The sequence below is a fragment of the Phyllobates terribilis genome, unplaced genomic scaffold (assembly GCF_046119375.1).
Source record: "Phyllobates terribilis strain yellow unplaced genomic scaffold, ASM4611937v1 Scaffold_1__5_contigs__length_1240528914, whole genome shotgun sequence".
In the NCBI taxonomy this organism is placed as follows: domain Eukaryota; kingdom Metazoa; phylum Chordata; class Amphibia; order Anura; family Dendrobatidae; genus Phyllobates; species Phyllobates terribilis.
In genome coordinates, this window is record NW_027362761.1 from 762,248,962 (window position 1) to 762,264,217 (window position 15,256).

Below are 15,256 nucleotides of genomic sequence, written 5' to 3' on the forward strand. Positions count from 1 at the left end.
GAGGATTCCTCAGTCAGTAAAGATAGCCTCATCAGCCTAATCGGTGAAAGGTGCTTTCTACAGTGCAAGCTAGATGGACTCCTAGTAAAAGCACTGTGGAACACAGGAGCCCAAGCGAGCCTTTTAAATGAAGAATGGAGAAGTCGCTACCTGCCACACACTTGCCTTTGGTCACTAAAAGAACTCTTGGGACCAGTGGAGCTCCTCGGCAAAGCCATCAACCAGACCAAAATCCCTTTCATAGGCTGGGTGGAGGTGACTTTCCAACTCAGGGCTGCGAAGAACAGCAACACCATCAATCTTTTGGTACCTTTTCTCGTGACCAGTGATCAGAACGTGGCAGAGGATCCTATCCTGAGTTATAATGTAATCTGTGAGGTCATCACGAAACACAAGACAGGGGCGTTGGTGGTGGATGCAATCGCCACATCGCTCGCCTTACCCAACGCCGTGGCGGAAAACGTGATTCATAGAGTAAAGAAAGCACAGAATACAATGGACCTAAATGAAGTCAAGATAGGCTTGCGCCCCCCCCCATCATCCCTGCAAACCAAATGGTGGGGGTGAGGTTTGCAGTCCGGGTAGAACCGGGAATAAAAGTCCAGAAAAGACTGTTCATGCCAAAAGACTCCTCAGAACTTCCGGAAGGCCTAATTCAAGGTGATACGGTGCTTACAATTCCTACTGGTGGGTTTGCTTGAGTGACAGTACCGGTGATGAATACTAGGAAACACGAAATTAGACTGGATCCAAAGACTGTGTTAGGTCACATCGAAACCATTAAAAATTGTATATTCAGCCAGTGTGAGACCAGCCCAGGAGTCTACAGTGAATTCAGTCTCCCCACCAAGGAACAGGAGTTGCCCAGGGGAGGAAATTGCGCAACCCTTCTCGGGTCCTGGGATCCCCCAATACCCCCGGAACACTTGTGTGCTGAAGATCTAGCGGTAGTCAAACAGATGCTGAGAGAAGAGTGTCATGCATTCTTAAAGATGACTCTGATATAGGCTGTATCCTGTTGTTGCATTTGAAAATCAATTTGAAAGACACTACCCCAGTAACGAGAAGTTACATGTCTGTGCCAAAACCATCACATCATGAAGTGAAAGAATATTTCTAAGATCTCATCAACAGAGGTTGGGTCCAAAAGTCTAAGTCGTCTTATTCCTCTCCTATTGTCCGTGTTAGGAAGAAGGACAGTATGTTGAGACTCTGTTGTGATTACCGGGAACTAAACCGAAAGTCAGTAACTGATCGACACCCGATACCAAAGATCCAAGATATGCTGGATAGCCTGTCAGGAAACACCTGGTTCTCTGTCCTCGATCGGGGTAAGGCATACCAGCAAGGGTTTGTCGAAGATTCCAGTAGACGCTTGACAGCATTCATCACACCGTGGGGATTATATGAGTGGATCCGCATATCGTTTGGGCTCAGTTCAGCCCCAACAGAATTCCAGAGGAACATGGAGACATGTTTAGAAGGATTGAGGGACAATATCTGCCAGCCGTACTTGGATGACAATGTGGTACACAGCAAAACCTTCCGGGAGCATGTTGAACACGTGAGGACCGTATTACAACGGTATCAACAACATGGAGTTAAGTTGACCCCAAAGAAGTGTAAACTGTTCAAAAGACAAGTCTTTCTAGGGAAAATTGTGTCTGGAGAAGGATATACCATGGACCCAGCAGAAATCGCTCCGGTACTGGCCTGAAAAGACAAGCGTCCCTCTACCGTCGGGGAGTTGAGGCAGATCTCTCCTACTATCGTACTTACGTTCGGAATTTCTCCAGGATTGCCGCCCCACTATACCTCCTCTTGGAGGGGACGACAGACACAACAACACCCATGGAGGAAAAGAAGAACGCGGGTAGGACCGGGTTCAAAAGAAATAAAGCCGTTTCGTCCCAACAGCCTAATTTCTGGACAGCAGACCACCAGAAGGTATTGGAAGAATTAGTAGACTACCTGGTAAAACCACCCATCTTGGGATATCCTGATTTCAATTTACCACTTGTTCTTCATTGTGACGCTTCTCAAGTTGGACTGGGAGCTGCCCTGTATCAGCATCAAGATGGAAAAATGAGAGTCATCGGTTACGGTTCTAGAATGTTGGCAAAAATTGGAAGCTGGTACGTTTAGGCGGGCTGCGCTGCGGGAATGAAGAGGCTTGGGAATCCAAGACGGTTTTTATTAATACCAACGCGTTTCTGCGCCGGACTGGCGCCTTTCTCAAGGTATAAAAACCTAGAATGTTGACAGACGCCGAGAAGAATTACCATCTACATTCCGGAAAATTGGAGTTCCTGGCATTGAAATGGGCTATCTGTGAACGATTTAGAGATTATTTCTACTACAGCAAAGAGTTTGAGGTATACATTGACAACAACTCCTTGACCTATGTCCTTACTACAGCCAAACTGAATGCAACGGGTCAGCGATGGGTCGCTGAACTAGGTGACTTCAATTTCAGCATCAAGTACAGGCCAGGAATATGCAATGCGGATGCTGACGGATTGTCAAGAATGCCACTAAAGCCTAAGGAGTTCATGCAAGAATCCTCGGAGGAAGTCAGTCTGGAAGCAATTGAGAGCACTACCCAAGCAGTACAAGCTTATCAGGATAAAGACACACCATTGTGGGGTCCGTTGACGGTGGAAACCACCATAAAAGCGAGAGAACAATATCACCCCCGGTCTATTCAACAACTACCAAGAGGGAAAATCCGTAGAGCACAACGGGAAGATCAGATAATTGGTAGAATACTACTTTATGTGGACCAAAATCGGTTTACAAGTAGACGGGAGAGAGACATTGAGTCACCAGCAGTATCTGTTTTAATTAAAGAATGGACGAAGCTCTATCTCAGTGAAGACGGTATCCTGTATCGTAAAGGAGGACATTTGGTTGTACCCAGAGTATTTCGTAGGTTGGTCTTCAAAGAACTCCATGAAAACATGGGACACCTGGAAATGGAAATGACAACAAATTTGATCCACGAACGTTTCTTCTGGCCGTACATGCAGAGATATATTTAGAGGTACGTGACCAGGGAGTGTGGGTGTCTGAAAGATAAACGTCCCAACATTTCAACCCAGGCACCTATGGGCAACATCCAAACTACATATCCGTTTGAGATGGTCTCAATAGACTTTCTACATCTCGAGACTTGCAAGGGTGTTTACGAATACATCTTGGTGGTGATGGACCATTTCACTCGATTTGCTCAAGCATATGCCACCACCAATAAATCGGGTCGAACAGCAGCAGAGAAGATCTTCAATGATTTTGCTTTGAGGTTTGGGCTCCCTACGAGGTTACACCACGACCAAGGAAGAGAATTTGAGAACCAGCTCTTTGCCAAGCTAGGAAAGTACTGTAGAATTCAGAGATCCCACATAACGCCCTATCACCCAGAGGGTAATGGACATGTGGAACGTTTTAACCGGACATTATTGTCGATGTTGTGCACTTTAACAGGTGATGAGAAGAAAGACTGGAAGAGTTCTCTGTCAAAAGTGGTACATGCCTATAACTGTACAAAGAGCGATGCAACATGTTACTCATCCTTTTTCCTATTGTATGGACGATCGCCAAGACTGCCAATCGACATCATGTTTGATACTCCGGTGTCAGAGACTTACAGAACGTATCAGGATGGCAGAGGCATACAAAGTGGTTACGCAAGGACAGAGCAAGAGTAAGGAGTACTATGATCAAAGATGTTATGGAGCAGAATTGGCACCGGGAAGCCGAGTGCTAGTCAGGAACGTACGTGTGAAAGGTGGTCCAAGAAAACGTTGTTTATACTGGGAAGACAAGGTGTATGTGGTCGTAAGGAGGAAAGCTAATGACAGCCCAGTGTATGAAATCCGATTGGAAACGGGAGACAAGAAAACCAGAAGAGTCCATGGGAACTAACTGCTACCCTGTGATTATCTTCCACCACAACAAGACTTCCCAGAAGTAGACTGACATCGTCCGATATCGACTAAGGGACCACCACAAACTGAAGCTCCGGAGTTGGATAGTGACCTTGAATATTCCGATGGAGAAGAACACACCGTTGTATTTCTCGGACCTGCAAGGAGAGGGATGTACCATCCTCAGAAGAATGTCCTGAGGCTCCAGAGTTCATACCAAGGAGTACAGATGAAGTCCAATTCAGATCTGATGATCGAACACTGGCTCCTGAAGAGACCGATCAACCCTCAGGATGAGCGGAATTACCAGACCGTGTGGAAACAAGCGACTCAGGAGAAGTACAGGAACTTACAGAGGCAGCTCCAAGAGCATCTGAAGAAGCACGGGAAATGAGTGCGGCAGAAGAAACTTCTGTGAACGAAGAGCCCTTGGTCTCTGAGGGACAACCTACCAGGAGGATGTCGACTCGAGAAGTTAGGAGGCCCGTGATGCTGACGTATGAGACATTTGGTGAACCGAGTAAAGTGCCAAAGACTGACGACTGGAAACAGGTATCTCTGCCTGTGGACCAGGTAAGCCCACTTGAGTGGTATTCACCACCGAGAGGCAGTATGAAAGATGTTGCCTACTGGAAAGACTTGTTTTCCTGCTTTGATTTTCCTTAAAAGACTTTGTAGAAACAAGGAACTGTTAAAGCATAGAGAGAGAGAGCTGATTGAAGACGTACGAAAAGCTCCAGCTGAAGAGATGTTGATTGTTTTAATTGTGTTAATTGTTTATTTCTTACAGGCATAAATAACAGTCTCTGACTTCTCCTTTTTGTAGTGCGCCATTTTCCTGGACTTGACTTTGGGTCGTTTGACCTCCCTCTATTTATCCAGTAGTACTTACGTAATATTTCTTTCAGGAATATTAGTCTCTTCTCTCTTCTTCTGGGACTGTTATTTATGTAGTGACTCGCATCACATTACAATTGACAGTTATTTTTTTTCTTTTTCCCACCTATGGATCCGTTACGTACTTTATGTGATCAGGTGGCAAATCTGACTCAGTTAGTCCAGGATCTGGCCTTGCAACAACCCAAACTGGCATCCTCACAGGCTCAGTTACAAGGCCAGATTTCTGGTACGTTTACTGCTCCTCAGAATCTTTCCTCTCCGACCGCTGTCATGACTTCGGAACCATCTGACGTACCTTTGAGCCCCCCTGAACCTGCTATAGCACTCCCTGTCAAATTTTCGGGTGAGAAAGATCAGTTCAGAATTTCCAAAGAGAGTTGTAAATTAGTGTTTACCTTGCGCCCTCAGTCATCAGGGAATGAGTCACAGCGGGTGAGAATGACAATTTCACTTCTGTGGGGGGGTCCCCAGACTTGGGCATTTTCTCTACCCACTTTTACTCCTGAATGTCTTTGTGTGGACACTTTCTTTGATGCTTTAGGACAGATCTATGACGAACCTGACAGGGTCAAGGTGGCAGAGACAAGGATCATGAACCTGACACAGGGGAACTGCACAGCGGAAGACTATTGTTCTGAGTTTCGTCAGTGGTCTACTGAGGTCCTGTGGAATGACGTGGCTCTCAGGTGCCAATTCCTCAGGGGTCTTTCGGAGTCTCTAAAGGACGCTCTGGCTCTGCATGCTCCTCCTGGTTGCTTGGTCGAGGCCATGACTCAGGCTCTCCGCATGGATCGGAGGATGTGGGAGAGACGCAAGGTTCAACAAGAGGTTCTATTTTGTCCACCAGACCCGGGTCGTTTACCTGAGGTAGAACCTATGAAGGTTGGAGCTGCCAGCTCAAGAGTTAAGGAGATGAGACACCATCTGGAACTTGGACTTTGTCTGTATTGTGGCCGAGCTGGACATTTGTTAAAGGATTGCCTGGCACGACCTGCAATGAATAAGCCGTCGAGAAACGCCTAGGTCTGGGTGATTGTCACCCAGACTTACAGGTACCCTTTTACTCCTCTGATAAAGTGTTGTTGAATGCTGAACTTCTCTTTCAAAAACAGTGTCTGTCAACATTTGCCCTTATTGACTGTGAATCCGCGGCTAATTTCATTAATTCGAGACTTGTTCAGAAGTTAGGATTAGGGACAGTTAAGCTAGAAGACCTTATTCAAATTGTGGCTATTGATAGAACACTGTTGCTAAAATATCTGGTTCAGTTAGTTACGGTGGAGTTCACACTCAAGGTGGGGTCTCTTCATACAGAATTAATCTCCTGTTATGTCTTGGACAATTTTACCTGCTGGGATTGTGTTGGGTCCTCCTTGGCTGCGTATGCATAATCTGATCATTGACTGGTATCAGAAATATATTGTCAAATGGGGCCCTTATTGTATCAAAAGTCTGTTCATGTTTGCGAAGGACTTCGGAGATGTTTTTTCGGAAATAGAGTCTGAGATCTTACCTCCTCACCGTCCCTATGACTGTGCTATTAATCTCATTCTTAACGCCAAATTACCCAAGGCTCGCTTGTTTAACTTGTCTGGCCCTGAGCGGGCAGCCATGAAGGCTTATATTAATGAAAGTTTACGGAAAGGTCATATTCGTCCTTCCTCATTGCCGATTGCTGCCGGATTCTTTTTTGTTAAAAAAAAAGATGGAGTTCTCCGTCCCTGCCTCGATTTCCGAGAAGATAATGGTTAAAAATGCTTCCAGTTATCCCCGATCTATATAATCAGCTTTCGGGGGTCAAATGGTTTTCCAAACTGGATCTCAGAGGGGCATATAATTTGATACGTATTCGTGAGGGTGATGAGTGGAAGACAGCGTTTTTAACCTCTGAAGGTGTTTTTGAAAACCTTGTCATGCCTTTTGGGCTAACAAATGCACCTGCGGTCTTTCAGAATGTTATGACTGATATTCTCTCTGATTATATTGGGAGATTTATTGTGGTTTATTTAGATGATATTCTAATTTTCTCACGTGATCTGGATATTCATTATAAATATGTCGTTTGGTTCTGCAAAGGTTAAGAGATAATTATTTATTCGCCAAGATTGAAAAATGTACCTTTTCTGCTCAAGAAATATCATTCTTGAGCTTCATTGTGTCATCCTCCGGGTTTAAGATGGATCCTGGGAAGGTTCAGGCAATCATTGATTGGGTTCAACCCAGCGACCTTAAGGCTCTGCAGCGCTTTTTAGGATTCACAAATTACTGCAGAAAATTTATTAAAGGTTTTTCTCAGATCGTCAAAGATCTTACAGACCTCACTCGCAAAGGGGCGAAGCTAAAGGTTTGGTCGTCAGAAGAGGTCGGGGCTTTTGAAAACTTGAAGAAATGTTTTATGTCTGTTCCTGTTCTTGTTCAACCAGACCTCCAGAGGATGTTCATTGTGGAGGTGGATGTGTGGCACCCCAGGGGTCTGGTTGCCACAGTGGTAGAAATATCATGTCTGAGAGCGAGCATGGGTTTTCCTGGTCAGGAGCATTATTGCATGCCACGCCTCCTGCCCCAGTCCAGGGAGGGGAGGAACCTGCCCTTTATAAACTGAATCTAGGGCAGGGTTAGCAGAGAAGTCTAGTTCCAGAGGAAGGGACAGAGCAGCAGCAAGGAGCTCTGTAGGAGCCAGGAGCTGAAGGCCAGGGACTGGAGCAGAGAGTTCGTCCTGGCAGAAGACGCAGAGAACCGGACACCGGAGTCCGAGGCTGTGAGGATATGTACATCCAGCAGCAGAAACCACCTGGCAGGGGATTTCAGGTCCTCTGGCCGTAGAAAGCCTGGAGGCTCAGTCACACGCAAGGGACCGGCACCGCCATCGAGGAGCGGAAGGAACCAAAGGCCCCAAGTCACCAGCCATACGGGTGAGCACCACACGGTACACTCAGGGACGTTGGCTACTACACGACTACAGCAGGGTAGCCAGGAACAGTGCAGTCAGACGGGAAGGCCTACACCTCCACCTGGCCAGGGGGACTCTTGTTCGCTCACAGACTGACCAGACCTCTAATGTTAGCCAGTACTCCCAGCAGGGTCTTCTTCATTACCAACAGTAAAGACCCTGAACTGCACTGCACGGACTCTGAGTCATTTCTGCTGCGCCCATGCACCACAACCCTCACCATCTACATACGCTGCCCTGAGGCTATACTCTTCCCGTGGGGAGTTATACTACCCTCTGCTGCGCACCAAACATCAGCCTCAGCGGTCTGCCCCGCAGCGGCGGTTCTCAGTGACCGCAATCCACGGGTGGCGTAGTCGGACATTTCAACAGTAAAAACCAAGTAAACAGATCCGCCACTGGTTTGACCACCCTGAGCCACCGGACCGGGTCGCCGCCACGGAGACTACAACCCCCAGCATTACACAGAGACCCGGCTCCGGGTATTCCCCCACACACGGCCCAGGGGGCGCGTCAGATGCTTCTGAGGTTGGGGTGGGGGCTGTATTTTCTCAGGGTCCTAAGAATTTAACTAATCTGCGACCATGTGCCTTTTTTCGCTAAAAAATTTTCTCCTGCTGAAAGCAACTATGATGTGGGTAATCGAGAGTTACTTGCTGTCAAATTGGCTTTTGAAGAATGGAGGCATTTTTTGGAAGGAGCCGTTCATCTGGTCACTGTGGTGACGGATCACAAGAATCTAGTGTATATTGAATCTGCTAAGCGGTTGACATCTAGACAGGCCAGATGGTCTTTATTTTTTTGCAAGATTTAATTTTTCTATTACGCTCAGACCTGGGTCTAAGAGCGTGAGGGCAGATGCCCTATCTTGTAGTCTTGATTCTGTGTCTCCTCCGGAGCCTCCTTCCTCCATTCTTCCTCATGGTATAGTTATGGCAATGGTTTCCTCTGATCTGGAAGCTGAAATCTGTACTGCTCAGTCTTTGGCTCCTTACAATACTCCTGAATGCAAGTTATTTGTCCCTGTGTATCTCAGATTACGCCTTTTGCAAGAATTCCATGATTCTGTGTTGAGTGGTCATCCTGGAGTTATTGCCACCCTGAAGGCGGTTGCTAGACTCTTTTGGTGGTCTGCTATGCGTAGGGATATTAAAGATTTTGTGTCTGCTTGTGAAACTTGTGCACTTGCCAAAGTGCAACATTGCCGGCCAAGGAATTGGCTCCTTTGCCCATTCCAGAAAGACCATGGACTCATTTGTCCATGGATTTCATTTCTGATTTACCTCTCTCTGGGGAGATGATGGCTATTTGGGTGGTAGTCGATGGATTCAGCAAACAGGCTCACTTTGTTCCATTATCTGGGTTACCCAATTCAGAGACTCTCTCCAAACTGTTTATTACTCATGTGGTACAATTGCATGAGATTCTTCTTAATATTGTATCTGATAGGGGAGTACAATTAGTCTCTAGATTTTGGAGGGCTTTCTGCTGAAGGTTGGGGATTGATTTGTCCTTTTCCTCTGCTTATCATCCTGAAACTAACGGCCAGACCGAAAGGACAAATCAGTCTTTGGAACAAATTTTAAGATGTTTTGTCGCCGATCAGCAGAAGAATTGGTCATCCTTTCTTTCTCTGGCTGAGTTTGTCTTTAACAGTCGGGTTAATCAATCCACGGGGACCTCAATGTTTTTCTGTAATTATGGGTTTCATCCTCATTTTGGTGAGTTCTCCAGGATAAGTTCTGGGTGTCCTGGGGTAGATGTAACCATTCAAGAGCTGGGGGATGTCTGGAGGGAGGTTAAAAAGAATATTGAGGTGGCTCAGCATTGGCAGAAACAGAAGGCCTATAGGAGACGCTCGTCGGGTGCCGCTTTCAAGGAGGGAGATAAGGTATGGCTATTCTCTAAGAATATTAGATTGAAGATGCCTTCGCTGAAGTTGGGTCATAGATTCATTGCTCCTTATGAGATTCTGGAGGTGGTCAATCCGGTTTCCTTCCAATTACGACTCCCTCAGTCTTTCCTAATGTGTTCCACAAGTCTTTGTTGAAGGAGTTTTTTCCCCCTGTTCTGTCTCCCTCGTCACCACCTCCTCCGGTGTCTATTGAGGGAAGTTTAGAATATGAGGTTCAAAAAATCATTGATTCCTGTATGGTCCAGAATTCCCTTCAATATCTTGTACATTGGAAGGGGTATGGCCCCAAAGAACGGTCCTGGGTTCGGGCTCATTCTGTAAGGGCTGATCGGTTGGTCCGGGCCTTTAATCGGAGGTTTCCTGGGAGACTTGGGGGTCTGATAGCTGCCCCTTGAAGAGGGGGTACTATCACGGTCTCCACACTTTCCTTGTCTGCTATGTTACTATTGTGTGGAGGCTGTCAGTCTGATTTGGTTTTGCTGGGTCGGCTCTGCAATCATCTGTGTTCACTTCCCTTGATTAATCTTCTATTTAAGCATAGTGATGAGCGAGCATGTTCGCTACTGTTCGGTGCTCGCCCGAGCATCTCACTGCTCGACATGCTCGGCACTCGCCGAGTATTTCCCGGATTGCTTGGCGGGAGCTCGGGTCTCCTCCCTGCATGTTTGGTGCTCTTTAGAGCGCCAATGAACATGCAGGGATTGCCTGCCACTCACTGTAATGCCGTAGCCATGTTGGTTGTGGCATTACAGTGATTGGCTGGCCGCACAGCGTCATCAGGTCTATATCAGACATGGCGCCGCCATGCTCGTCACAGTCACTCTGGAATCAGACAGCGTAGGGAGAGGTGGTGCTGAGCTAGGGAGAGATTTGCTTGTTTCTATTTAGTGTAGGTGTACCAAACTATATTAGAGACACATATCCATCACAACAAACAGTCCTTCTGAGGACTAATCCATCTGCAGAGATATCAGGTAGGCAGTGTATATAGGCAGGCAGGGTATATAGCAGACTGCAGTGCACATAGGACAAGAGGCTCCATTCCAGTTTTGTCTGCTGCTGCTGTTAGATATTTCTAGAAATAGGCCCAGGTCTCAGGGGCCAGGAATAATTTTTTTTGGGATCTTAATCCTCATTATTTGCTTAAAAAGCATTCCAGAGAACAGTTTTTCTGTGCCATTTGCTTGTTGGCACTGCAGAATACAGCCAGGTCCTTTCCATATTACAGAGCTAAAAATCCAGCTATTTAAAACAGTTTTCTCCGTCACATGGATCACATATATTTTTCAGAAAATACTGCCATTTCTGACCTCCATTAAAAATTTGTTGCAGTGTGTCAGTGAAGCGATTGACACTGGTTTGCTGTTCAAAATAGTTACCTACAGGCCAGGTATTTAAAACTGTGTTTTGTCCGTCACACGGATCACATATACGGTTTCAGAAAATACTGCCATTTCTGACCGCCATTAAAAATTTGTTACAGTGTGTCAGTGAAACAATTGACACCAGATTGCTGTTCAAAATAGTTACCTACAGGCCAGGTATTTAAAACTGTGTTTTCTCCGTCACACGGATCACATATCTGTTTTCAGAAAATACTGTCATTACTGGCCTCCATTAAAAATTTGTTTCAGTGTGTCAGATATTGTCCTCCATTTAAAATGGGCAAGGAACGTGGCAAAGGGCGGGGAACTGGACGTGATGGTGATGGCGGTGCATGCAGAGGCCGTGGGCAAGCTGCAATTGTGCCACAATAAACACCCACATCTTCTCCCTCGACCATCCTGTCCCAATTAATAGGGGACCACAGAACACCACTATTGAACACAGAGCAGTGTGAAAAGGTTATTAGTTGGATAGCAGATAATGCTTCCAGTCACTTAGCCACCACCACCACCTTGTCTTCCACATGTTCAAGTCTCAGTAGCTGTGAGTCTGGACTGCATATTCCTCACCCTGAACCTACTTCCTCCCACCATGCCGAGTGCCCAGAGACAACTGATCCCACACTTGGACACACCGAAGAGCTGTTCACTTTCCCATTTATAGATTCGAGCCTGTCGCCCGGTCCACTTGAAGCGTGGCAAGAGGAGATCACATGTAGCAATGCCCAAATATTTAAGCAGCCACGGTCACACGAAGGCGATGGTGGGAAAGTGTCACAAGAGGTGGACGATGATGAGACAATTGCCAGAAAGTCAGGAGGAGGACCAGAGTGCGGAAGTGGAAGACGAGGTGGTGGATGATATAGTAACTGACCCAACCTGGCAGGAGGACATGCAGAGCGAGGAGAGCAGCACACAGGGGGAGGGAGGCAGAGCACCCCAACAGGTAGGAAGAAGCAGTGCGGTGGCCGCAGAAAGAAGGCAGGCAACCGTTTCCCGTAACACCAACACGAAGGAAGTTGCCAGTACAACTATTAGGTCTTCCCGAGTCTGGTTGTTTTTTAAAGACTCTGCCGATAACCCCAAAAAGGCCATTTGCACCACCTGCCAGGCCCGCATCAGCAGGGGTGGCAAAACGACCAGCCTCACCACCACCAGCATGATCAGGCACATGGCAGCAAAGCACCCGACTTTATGGGTCAAACCCCAGGGTCCCGGAACAGTGTTTGTGGGTGGCACCACTGCTTCTTCTACTGTTGTGCATGCAAGCCAACCCCATGCCCATGGTGCATGCGAAGATGCCTCCTGCCCTGCACCTGTCGTTGCACACTCTCAAGTAGCAGCATCAGGAAGCACTTAATTGATACTTAATTGATCCCCCGTCCATACTTAACTGATCCCGCGCCGATATCTAATCGATACACTTGCACATCCCTAATTGATCCCCGTCCATACACCTATATATAAATAATTGTGTTTTGTACTTGTACATATATACTGACTGTATCCCCATATTTAGAATGACGTCCATGTTGGCCGGAGCCATGCAGTGTACATCTTGCGCAATGTATGCATTCCCTGAGCTACCGCTCAGGGATCCATACTGCTGCGAGAGATGTGAGCATATCGTGCACTTGGAAGCCCAAATCCTGGATCTAAGTGCTCAGATAGCGGTACTGAGGAGCATCGACAACATGGAACGGAGTTTGCTGCTCACCGAGCAGACACTCGATGGGTCAACACTGGGGGTGGAGCTTAGTGGGGAAGCGCAGGCTGAACAGGCAGGGAGCTGGGTAACAGTTAGAAGGGATAGAGGGAAGAAGTATAGGAAGGCTGGTTCAGAACCGGCATTATTGGAGCACGACAGATCCTCTGACCGCCGGGGGAGTGTATGCTCCAGTAATGAGGGGGAGGGGGGAAGTGTAGGGCAGGCTAGACAGGTCCTGGTAGTGGGTGACTCTATTATTAGGGGGACAGACAGGGCAATCTGTCACAAAGACCGGGATCGCCGAACGGTGTGCTGCCTCCCTGGCGCTCGAGTCCGGCACATCGCGGATCGGGTTGACAGGTTACTGGGTGGGGCTGGCGAAGACCCAGCGGTCATGGTCCACATTGGCACCAATGACAAAGTGAGTGGTAGATGGAGGGTCCTTAAAAATGATTTCAGGGATCTAGGTAGGAAGCTTAGGGCAAGGACCTCCAAGGTAGTTTTCTCAGAAATACTACCAATCCCGCGAGCCACACAGGAGCGCCAACGGGAGGTTAGGGAGGTGAATAAGTGGCTAAAGAGTTGGTGCAAGGCAGAAGGGTTTGGGTTCATGGAGAACTGGGCCGACTTCGCTGTCGGCTACAGGCTCTACCGTAGGGACGGGCTGCACCTCAATGGGGAGGGTGCAGCGGTGCTGGGGAAGAAGATGGCTAATAGGTTGGAGGAGTTTTTAAACTAGAGACGGGGGAGGGGAAACCAAGGAAATAGGTGGGATGTGAGGCAAGCAAGGGGGAAGGGGAGAAGTGAATATAATGAGGGTGGAGAGGGGGGTGAGGATAGTACAGTTAGATCGTTAGAGAAGAATAGGATGCTAAATAACCCCAAAGTTTTATCTTGCATGCTGACCAACGCAAGAAGCCTGACCAATAAGGCGGATGAGCTGCGGGTGCTTATATCGGAGGAGAGGTATGACATCGTAGGTATAACAGAGACTTGGCTAGACGATAGCTACGACTGGGCGGTAAATTTAACAGATTATAGTTTATTTAGAAGGGACCGGAAACAGGGGAAGGGCGGAGGAGTCTGCTTATATGTAAAGTCACGTCTAAAGCCCAGACTAAGGGAAGATATAGGAGAGGGAGAAGAGGGGGTCGAGTCCATGTGGGTAGAGATAGAGGGGGCAAAAAATAATAATAAAATATTACTGGGGGTCTGCTATAAGCCACCCAATATAACAGAGGAGAATGAGAAACTGCTATTAGGACAAATAGACAAAGTAGCAAAACATAATGAGGTGATTGTAATGGGGGACTTCAACTACCCGGATATTGACTGGGAAACAGAAACCTGTAGATCGCAGAAAGGAAAAAGGTTCTTGACAAATATCAAGGATAATTATCTCTCCCAACTAGTGCAGGAACCAACGAGAGGGAAGGCAGTGTTGGACTTAATATTGACTAATAGACCTGATAGAATAACTGAGGTACAGATAGGGGGGCACCTAGGTAATAGCGATCATAATATTATCAATTTCAAAATGCCCTTCAGTAGGGTTATCAATAAGGGAACAACTAAAACATTAAACTTTAGGAGGGCGAAGTTTGATCAGCTGAAAGAAAACCTTCAACTTATAGACTGGGACAAAGTTCTTAATCAAGGAAATACGAATAGTAAATGGGAAACCTTCAAAAGAATTCTGAATACTCAGTGCGAGAGGTATATACCGTATGGGAATAAAAGGGCCAGAAATAAGAGGAAACCAATATGGTTGAATAAGAACGTAAAAGGGGCATTAAATAGCAAAAAAGAGGCATTCAAGAGATTAAAACAGGAAAACAGCAAGGAGGCACTAATGTGTTACAAGGAAAAAACGAGAACCTGCAAAAAACAAATAAAAATAGCAAAGGAGGAAACAGAGAGACGTATTGCTAGGGAAAGTAGATCAAATCCCAAACTGTTCTTTACGTATATAAATAGTAAAAGTATTAAATCGAATAATATTGGACCGATAAAAAGTGATGAAGGCAAAATCATAGAGAAAGATGAGGATAAAGCTAATCTATTAAATAAATTTTTTTCGTCAACTTTCACAAAGGAAAAAGAACTAACAGGCGAAATGAGAAGTGACAAGCTTAATCCTCCACTAAGTATGACAAATCTAACCCAAGCTGGGGTACAGAAACGCCTCAGTAACATTAAAATAAACAAATCACCAGGACCTGATGGCATACACCCACGGGTACTAAGGGAACTAAGTAATGTGATAGACAGACCGTTATATCTTATATTTAAGGACTCTGTTGAGACTGGGTCTGTACCACTTGATTGGCGACAGGCGAATGTAGTGCCAATATTCAAAAAGGGAGCAAAAAGTAACACTGGAAACTATCGGCCGGTGAGTCTGACGTCCGTTGTGGGCAAAATTTTTGAAGGCTTTATTAATGAGGCAATCATGGAGCATCTTGACGCTAA